At 38.6% G+C, this 7,695-nt stretch overlaps 1 non-coding gene across 1 annotated transcript; it reads left to right on the plus strand.

The window, feature by feature from the left end:
• The first annotated feature begins 7,022 nt into the window (after positions 1-7,022).
• On the plus strand, positions 7,023-7,126 carry LOC136146782 (U6 spliceosomal RNA). Its single transcript, XR_010659067.1, has one exon. It is a non-coding gene; the product is annotated as a U6 spliceosomal RNA (small nuclear RNA).
• The last annotated feature ends 569 nt before the right edge of the window (positions 7,127-7,695 follow it).

Here is a 7,695-nt window from a genome sequence, read left to right on the forward strand (position 1 = left end):
GTTGGATGGCATCACCAACTCAATGCACATGAGTCTGAGCAAGCTCTGGGAGATGGTGAAGGACAGGGAAGCCTGGTGTGCTGCAGTCCATGGGGTCACAAAGAGTCGGACACAACTGGGCAACAGAACAGCAACAAGGAGATGGACTTTCAAATGTACCACCCATCGCGGTCACCAGAGGGTTTATTTGGGGCCCAGTTCTGAGTTTCTGATCTGTAGTTTCTGGAGTAGAGCTCAGTAATTCACATCTGTCACACATTCCTGGTGGTGGTGATGACACTGTCGTTTTAGCACCATACTTTGAGAGCCGCTGACCTAAGAGACGTTATAAGGATACCTTCGTGACTCGCACTGAATTGATATGATCATATAATTTTTCTTTCTTAGCCTATTAGTGGATTATATTAATTGATTTTATAATGTTGAACCAGCCTCACATAACTGGAACAAATCCCTTTTTTTGATGGTACATACTTATTTTTATAAATGCTGCATTTAATCTGCTATTATTTTGTTGAAAATTTCTGTACCTGGATTTATTAAAGATATCAGTCTGTGGTTGTCCTTTTTGTGATTGTTTATGTGGTTTTGGCATTAAGGTAATGGTGACCCCATATAATGAGTTATAAATGTCCCCTTTGTTTCTATTTTTGGAAGGAGTTTGAGAAAATCAGTGTGATTTCTACTTTACATTTTAGAAGAATTTACAAGTAAAATATTCAGAACCTGGTGATTTCTTTCTCTTTTTTTTTGGAACGATATTCATTATTGATCACTGTCTTCAATAGATAAAATCTATTCATATTATTTGTTATTATATATTCATTGGAAGCTGAAGCTCCCATACCTTGGCCAGCTGCTATGAAGAGTCAATTCATTGGAAAAGAACTTCATACTGGGAAAGATTAAAGAAGGGGGCGGCCAAGGATGAGATGGTTAGCATCACCGACGCAATGGACAGGAACTTAGGCGAACCTGGAACATGGTGAAGGACTGGCCTGCTGCAGTCCACAGGGTCACAGAGAGTCAGACACGACTTAGCAACTGAACCACAACCACAGTCCACACTTTCCCTTTCTCCTGTGCACGTGTTGATGGCTTATGATCTTCCAAAGAATTTTTCCATATAAATATCAAATTCGTAGACATAGAGTTTTTCCTAATTTTCATTTATCTTCTTTGTATCCATTAGCTCAATAATGATGATCACTTTTTACTTTTGATATTAATAAATTCCTTCATTTCTTCTTTTTTTTTTGTTTTGGTTAACCTGGCTACAGTTTCACCAATTTTATTGATTATTTCAAAGAACCAGTTTGATTTTACTGATTTGCTCTATGTTTTCATGTTTATAATTTTATTTATTTATGCTTTAATTTTGATTACTGTTTTTCTTGATTTAAGTTTAAAGTGTTTTCCTCTCCTTGGTAATGTGAACAATTAGCTTCTTGATTTTATAAATTTTCCCATGGATATGCATGCAATGCTATAAATTTCCCTCTAAACACTGCTTTCACTATATTACAAAAATTTAAGCTTTTTACTTATTTTCATCTAGTTCAAATGTCTTAAGTGTCTCAAAGACTGCATATTTAAAAAATATCAAGAGTTTTTTTGACTCATGTATTACTTAGATATGTTACATATAGTCTCCAAAACTTTTAGTAGTTACTCTAGAATTTGCAATACAGATTTACCACTAATCTATGTCTACTTCCAAATATCCTTTATGGTTTCACAGGTAGTATAGGTAACATACAACTGATTATTCAAAATTCCTCCCTCTAATACTATAAGTAAACAATCTTGCTGCCATCCATTACATTCATTTATAGGTTATAATAACCCTGTGTATTTTTCTTCATTATTTTAGATATGTACTAGATTAATTAATAAGAAGAAAAAATAAAATGTTTTACTTTGCCTAAATTCTTTTTCTGATGCACTTCCTTTATGTAGATCTAACTCACCAGCCTAAACAATTTTCCTTCTCTCTGAAGAACTTCTTTAAACATTTCTTGTAAGGCAGCTCTATTAGCCCCTAAATTCTGGAGGGTTGTTCCTGCCTGTGAAGCTGTTTCTTTCTTTTTTGGTTTGGAACAATAATTTTACTGTGTGCAAAATTGTCGTTGCTTGAATTTTTCCATTTAATAAACATTTCACTCAATGCTTCTTGTTTGCATAATTTCTCGTGAAATGTCCCATGTAATTCTTACCTTTATTCCACTGTAGGTAAAGTGTTTCTTTTCTCTGGTTTGTTCTAAGATTTTCTGTTTGTTTTTTTTTTTTCACTATGACTAGTGACTGATTTTTTTTTTTTATTTACCCTGCTTGGTATTCTTTGAGCTTCCTGGGTCATAACAAATGTATGGATACCAGAGAGTAAGAGGGGTGGGGAGGCGTCAGTTGGGAGACTGGTGCTGACATACACACGTCACTGTATATAAAATTAAAAGGCTCGCATTAGTTACCTGTCTTATGTACAGTAGTGTGTATGTGTCAGTGCCAATCTCCCAGCTGGTCCTTTTCCCCCTGACTCCCAGTAACCATAAGTTTATTTTTAGAGCTGTGTCCCTACTAATTTATAAATAAGTGTAGTGGCACCCTTTTGTTAAGATTCCACATACAACTGATATCATATATTTGTCTTTCTCTGACTTACTTCACTCAATATGATACATCCCCATATGCCTCCATAGTTCACACAAACCTGCATGAAACAATCTATCCCAGTTTACCACGTGAGTCATCCTTTCTCTCCCAAGTTCCTGCACCTGCATAGAATGCTTTTGTTCTCTCTGTTTCAAGGGGTGATAGCAATAATAAAAACAGGGCTCCTCCTGAGTCCTCTTCTCCAGTCTGCAGTGAGTTTAGCAACGCGGCTACAGAGCTGGAGATCAGAGGTTAAGTGGGTGGTCATGGGGAAGGGCCAGCTGAAGGGCATGTGACCTCTTTCATCTCCATAACTGGAGTTTCACTCAGCTCTTTTATTTTTGCTTGCCACATCTTGCACAAGACTTGGCTGCCAAAAGCCATGTCTCTCTCGGTTTCATCTTGACAAGAATATTTCTTCCCAAAAAATATCTTTGCAAAGAAAAGTTATAGTGAGTACCATATTCTCTATCTCCTTGTGCCTGCTTGTCTACTTCAAGGAAATACAGGTCCTTGAGAAAAGCACGTATGTCTGTCTTAAACAGGGTGCAGTGACTGAATATAGCACATGATAAATCAACATTTATTGAATGACACATAACTAGATCTCTTCTGTGAACTAATTTTGGATTATCCTGTTACACAATGTGACTCATAAATTTTGCTTATATTCTTTCCTAAGAGTCTCATTCATGTTTTTGTATCCAATAGAAATGTACATTCTTGAAGATATCCCCTAGGATGCATAGCACATAATTAAGTAGAGAGAGAAAAATCGGTATACATATTTTATTTTACCAAATAGTAATTCAGATAGTTCTTTGTATAAGAAGTGATATTTTATGAAGAATTTCCCTGGTGGCTCAGCAGTAAAGAATCAGTTTGCAATGCAGAAGACTCGGTTTAGATCCCTGGGTCAAGAACTTCCCTTGGAGAAGGAAATGGCAACCCACGCCAGTATACTTGCCTGGAGAATCCCATGGACAGAGGAGCCTGGAGGGCCATAGCCTTGCAAAGAATCAGACTTGACTTAGCGACAAAACAACAACAAATATTAAAATTTTATGAAAGCTAAGACCCAGAATAACTGCCTCTATTATAACAAGAATCTAGAATCTGAAACCAGAATCAATTTATAATGAGAGAATGAGAGAAAGGAGGAAGAGAGAGAAAAATAAGGAGGAAGGGTATTTAAATTCCAGTTTTTTTACATGAAGGATATCCTTTTCCTGGATATTTTTAAGATGGATTGGGTACCTGCTACACAAAGTAGTATGCGAGGTGTTATTCCCTCAAAGAGACTGGGCTAGTGGATAATTTTTCTTCTAACAGTTTCAATTTATTTTATAGGACAGATGTGATGAATACTCAAATTTCTATTTTAGTTCTCAATTTTGAATTTATTGACACATTCTAAATTGTCCTAAAGTAGGACCTAATTTCTTTTTTGCCTTGCCTTTATTAAAGAAATATAACTTTCAGACACCCACATGAGTTATAGGCAAGTACTGAGGTGAAGGCAGGATGGTGGTCTACTTAGAAAAATAGATTAAAAATGGTTTTGTGTGTCCTGTGAGGATTGGAATGATAAAGGAAACCCCTGATTGGAAGATTGTAGGGCCAGAGAAAGAAAAGATATTTGCTCAGGAATATAGAGATTCCTTTATTTGTTTTCTCTTATTTTCAGACCCACTGTGTATATTATGCTTTGCCGTGGAGACCCTTAACCTGTCAAGATTATAAATGATTATTGAGTTTGCCTATCAAATATCCGGGGCCGATTGGCTCGTCTGAATAACTACACAGATTTGGAATTGTGGTAGAACCGACGATAAACGGATACTTCCGAATTGCCCTCCCTAGAGCCCGCAGACGCTCACAGCCCATCGCTGCCTGGTCTGGCCCCGGCAGCCTCTCTGGACGGGAGGACACCTTGCTGTGTGCGCAGGCAGAGCGGCAACAGCTTTCTGGGTTCTCAGGGCATTCGCTGACAGCTTGTGCAATTTGATGCCTCACGTTAGGTTAACCCATGCGCATGGGCCCAGAACCCCAAGTGAGACGCGTGTGGTCCTGGGATGGAGCATCAGAGAGGCAGCTTTCTCTCCGCTCGGGCCCCAGCTTGCTAAGAAGTCAAACGAGTGAGGCAAGTGTCTCGTGTGGCTCACCTGCCTTTGAAAATCTTCTCTCATTTGTCAGGACATCCTGTTCTGTTTTGAAAGCTTTACGTACCTTTAGCATTCTCCATGATTAAGGATGCACCCATGCTAATCTTGTCTGTATCTATGTTTATCTGTTTCTACAGCAATATCTGTGTGGGTATCTATACCGTCATTCACTTCTATCTATTCAGCTGCGCTAATTGTACTGAATTCTGTGAATCCCATCTCGGTAGGCACATTCAGGAGATTTTATAATCACTTTGAAAGAAATGCTTCTGCTAGAAACATTGGGGAAAAAATTTTATAGGATACTTGTCACATTCTTTTGGTAATCTTTAGTTTTAAAATGTAGCCCAGTTTTCATCCACCTCCCATTCCAAGAAGACCGCTTCCCACTGAAAGTGGTTCATCCGCAACAGCTGTTTTCACCTTTCTTTATCTCAGGCTCTCTTTAAATTCTGCTTTTATTGGTTTGTTCAAACCCTGTGTATAAGTCCATTCATATCAAACTAGGGCAAGCTTGCTAGCCTTCGCCTTGCATGAAATTACAAGCAGGTGAGAGTTGAACAATTAATACTTCTTTATTCTCAGTGGTGGTACGAGCAGTGCCAATTTAATGCTGTTTAAGCTTATTATCTAATTGCATGCTTGTGCTAGCTTCAGAGACGGCATGACGTGAAGGCAGGCTTGTGCTGTGTTCCCTCCGCAGTGGAATATTCAATTATTTGTTCTGACTCGTGTAATTCCCTGTATTCCAAGCTTGTTAATGTCATTACAGAGCTGAAATAAAGTGATTACTCTTAATGAGTATTTATCCGATAGGTAATGCAATTCCTGCACCCGCTAGCTGACAGTGGACGATTATGGATTTTTCTCCTTAGCCCTCCGCGCCTCCCACTCCAAAGACACCAGCCCCCATCTCCTGACTTCCCTGTCAGGAAGGCAACATGGCATTGCAGGGTTCCGTGAAATACTGTCAGATGATGGGGAAAAAATAAAAATCTTAAAAAAAAAAAAAGGAAAAGAAAGAATCACAGCATCCCCCGGTAGAGCTCCAGCTAATGACCACTGCTTCCACTGGCTGGTGGTGATGACAGCTTTTGCTAAATGATAATGGCATGCCTGCTGTTGAGTTTGCCCACTTACGTTATTTCTCTTGACATGGTTCTGGGGAAGGCCTAATTTTTTTGACATTTGACCATGCAAATTTGAGTCCTGATACATTATTCTGCATTTACATCCTCCCAGTGTTGCTGTTTAAAATGTGCTACAAGCTCCAGGAGTTCAGCTAATAAAGGCCACAGAATGAAAGAAGTTAAATATGAATGCAAGAGGAGACCTAATGAAGGGCCGGCGTGCACGTCTCAGAGATGACCTTCTCAAGACGAGCGCGTGGAAAATCCTTTCTAAAGCACATGGTAAGGAATGTAGCACCTGTTTTTGTTGTTGTTGTTGGTTGTTGTTTTGGCTTTTTTTCCCTTGGATAATTTTTTAAAAAATTAAATACATACCACTGGAGAGCAAAAAAGACCCTATTATATTTTACACGGGAGTTTCTTCCACTCAGCTTAGGAGTTAGCATATTACTAACTTTCCAGGTGCTATGCACTTCTCAAACTCTGAAACATGCTTCTGCAGGAAGCTGATCCTGAGGAACGCGGGGCTGTGCAGACCCCACATTCAATGAGCACTTTCACGTCATCAAAATGCCACGCCTGTCGGATCAAAGAAAATCCTTCCATATCACAGACTTCTGTAGGTTTGGGAGTAAGTCACACTTGAGATTATATTTTTCTTTGCTTCTGACAAATTTGGCACTGGAAATAAAAATGAGGAAAATTTTTTAAATAGTCGGTAACAGTGGTAACTATATCAAATTGACATAAGAACTACTAAAAATAAACTACTAGTCATAATAATGATAAAAGCATTTGCAAATTTGTTACATAGATCAAAATTAATACAGGTATTTCAAAAAGCAGCCTTTTATTTTGCTGTGTTAGCTGAAAGAAAAAATTTGTTTCTTTTGAATTGCCCATCTTTATATTTTATTTAGTAAGAGTTCAGTTCACTAAATTGGAATTTATTTCTTCATACATTTTGAGGTGCTTTACTGTATATAAGCCCCACTGTAGTTAAATGTGTTTAAATAAGTCATTCAATAAAGAGGAATAATTAGCTTTAGTTTTGATAGGTATGGAGAATATTTCGGTTCTTGCCTCTGAAGCACATGCCCTAGAACTGGAATTATACAGAGGTTAGCATGACCCCTGAGCAAGGATGCCACAAACATTTGTACTGGTCTCCACAGTTTTATAACAAAAAAAGAAGCAGACTCACAGATAGAGAAGAAATTAGGTGTTACCAGTGGGACAGGGGAGAAATATGACAGGGGAGGAGATTAAGAAGTACAGCTACTGTGTATAAGATAATATGGTACACCTATAGCTTATATAATATTGTAAGACTGGAAACTATAAAACTCCTAGAGGAGAACATAGGCAAAACACTGTCTGGGCAAAACACTCATGGGGTCACAGAGTCGGAAACAATTTGACTTTCACCTCTGGTAATAAGAATCTTGTGCAGTAAGAAGGAGTGATTAGACAAAGAAAGTAAAGTACTAAAGACACTTTGCTTTATAGAAACATTCTTATTACCAAGAGGTTAAGTCATGTACTCGAGAGCAAAGTCAGAAGATGTAAGCGTCAACCTGCCTTCCGGAGCGGCTGGTCTCCCTCAGCGGCTGCAGGGGGGTGTGTGCCCTCGCGCTCCATGCTGCACCTGAATGCTCACTGTCCCTGGGCAGAAGGCTTCCTCATGCCCGTTTCTCTCTGCTCAGTGTCCTGGGAGGTAAGAGAGCAGAGACAAGACCCAAGCTCCA

This window comes from Muntiacus reevesi, chromosome 14 (genome assembly GCF_963930625.1).
Source record: "Muntiacus reevesi chromosome 14, mMunRee1.1, whole genome shotgun sequence".
In the NCBI taxonomy this organism is placed as follows: domain Eukaryota; kingdom Metazoa; phylum Chordata; class Mammalia; order Artiodactyla; family Cervidae; genus Muntiacus; species Muntiacus reevesi.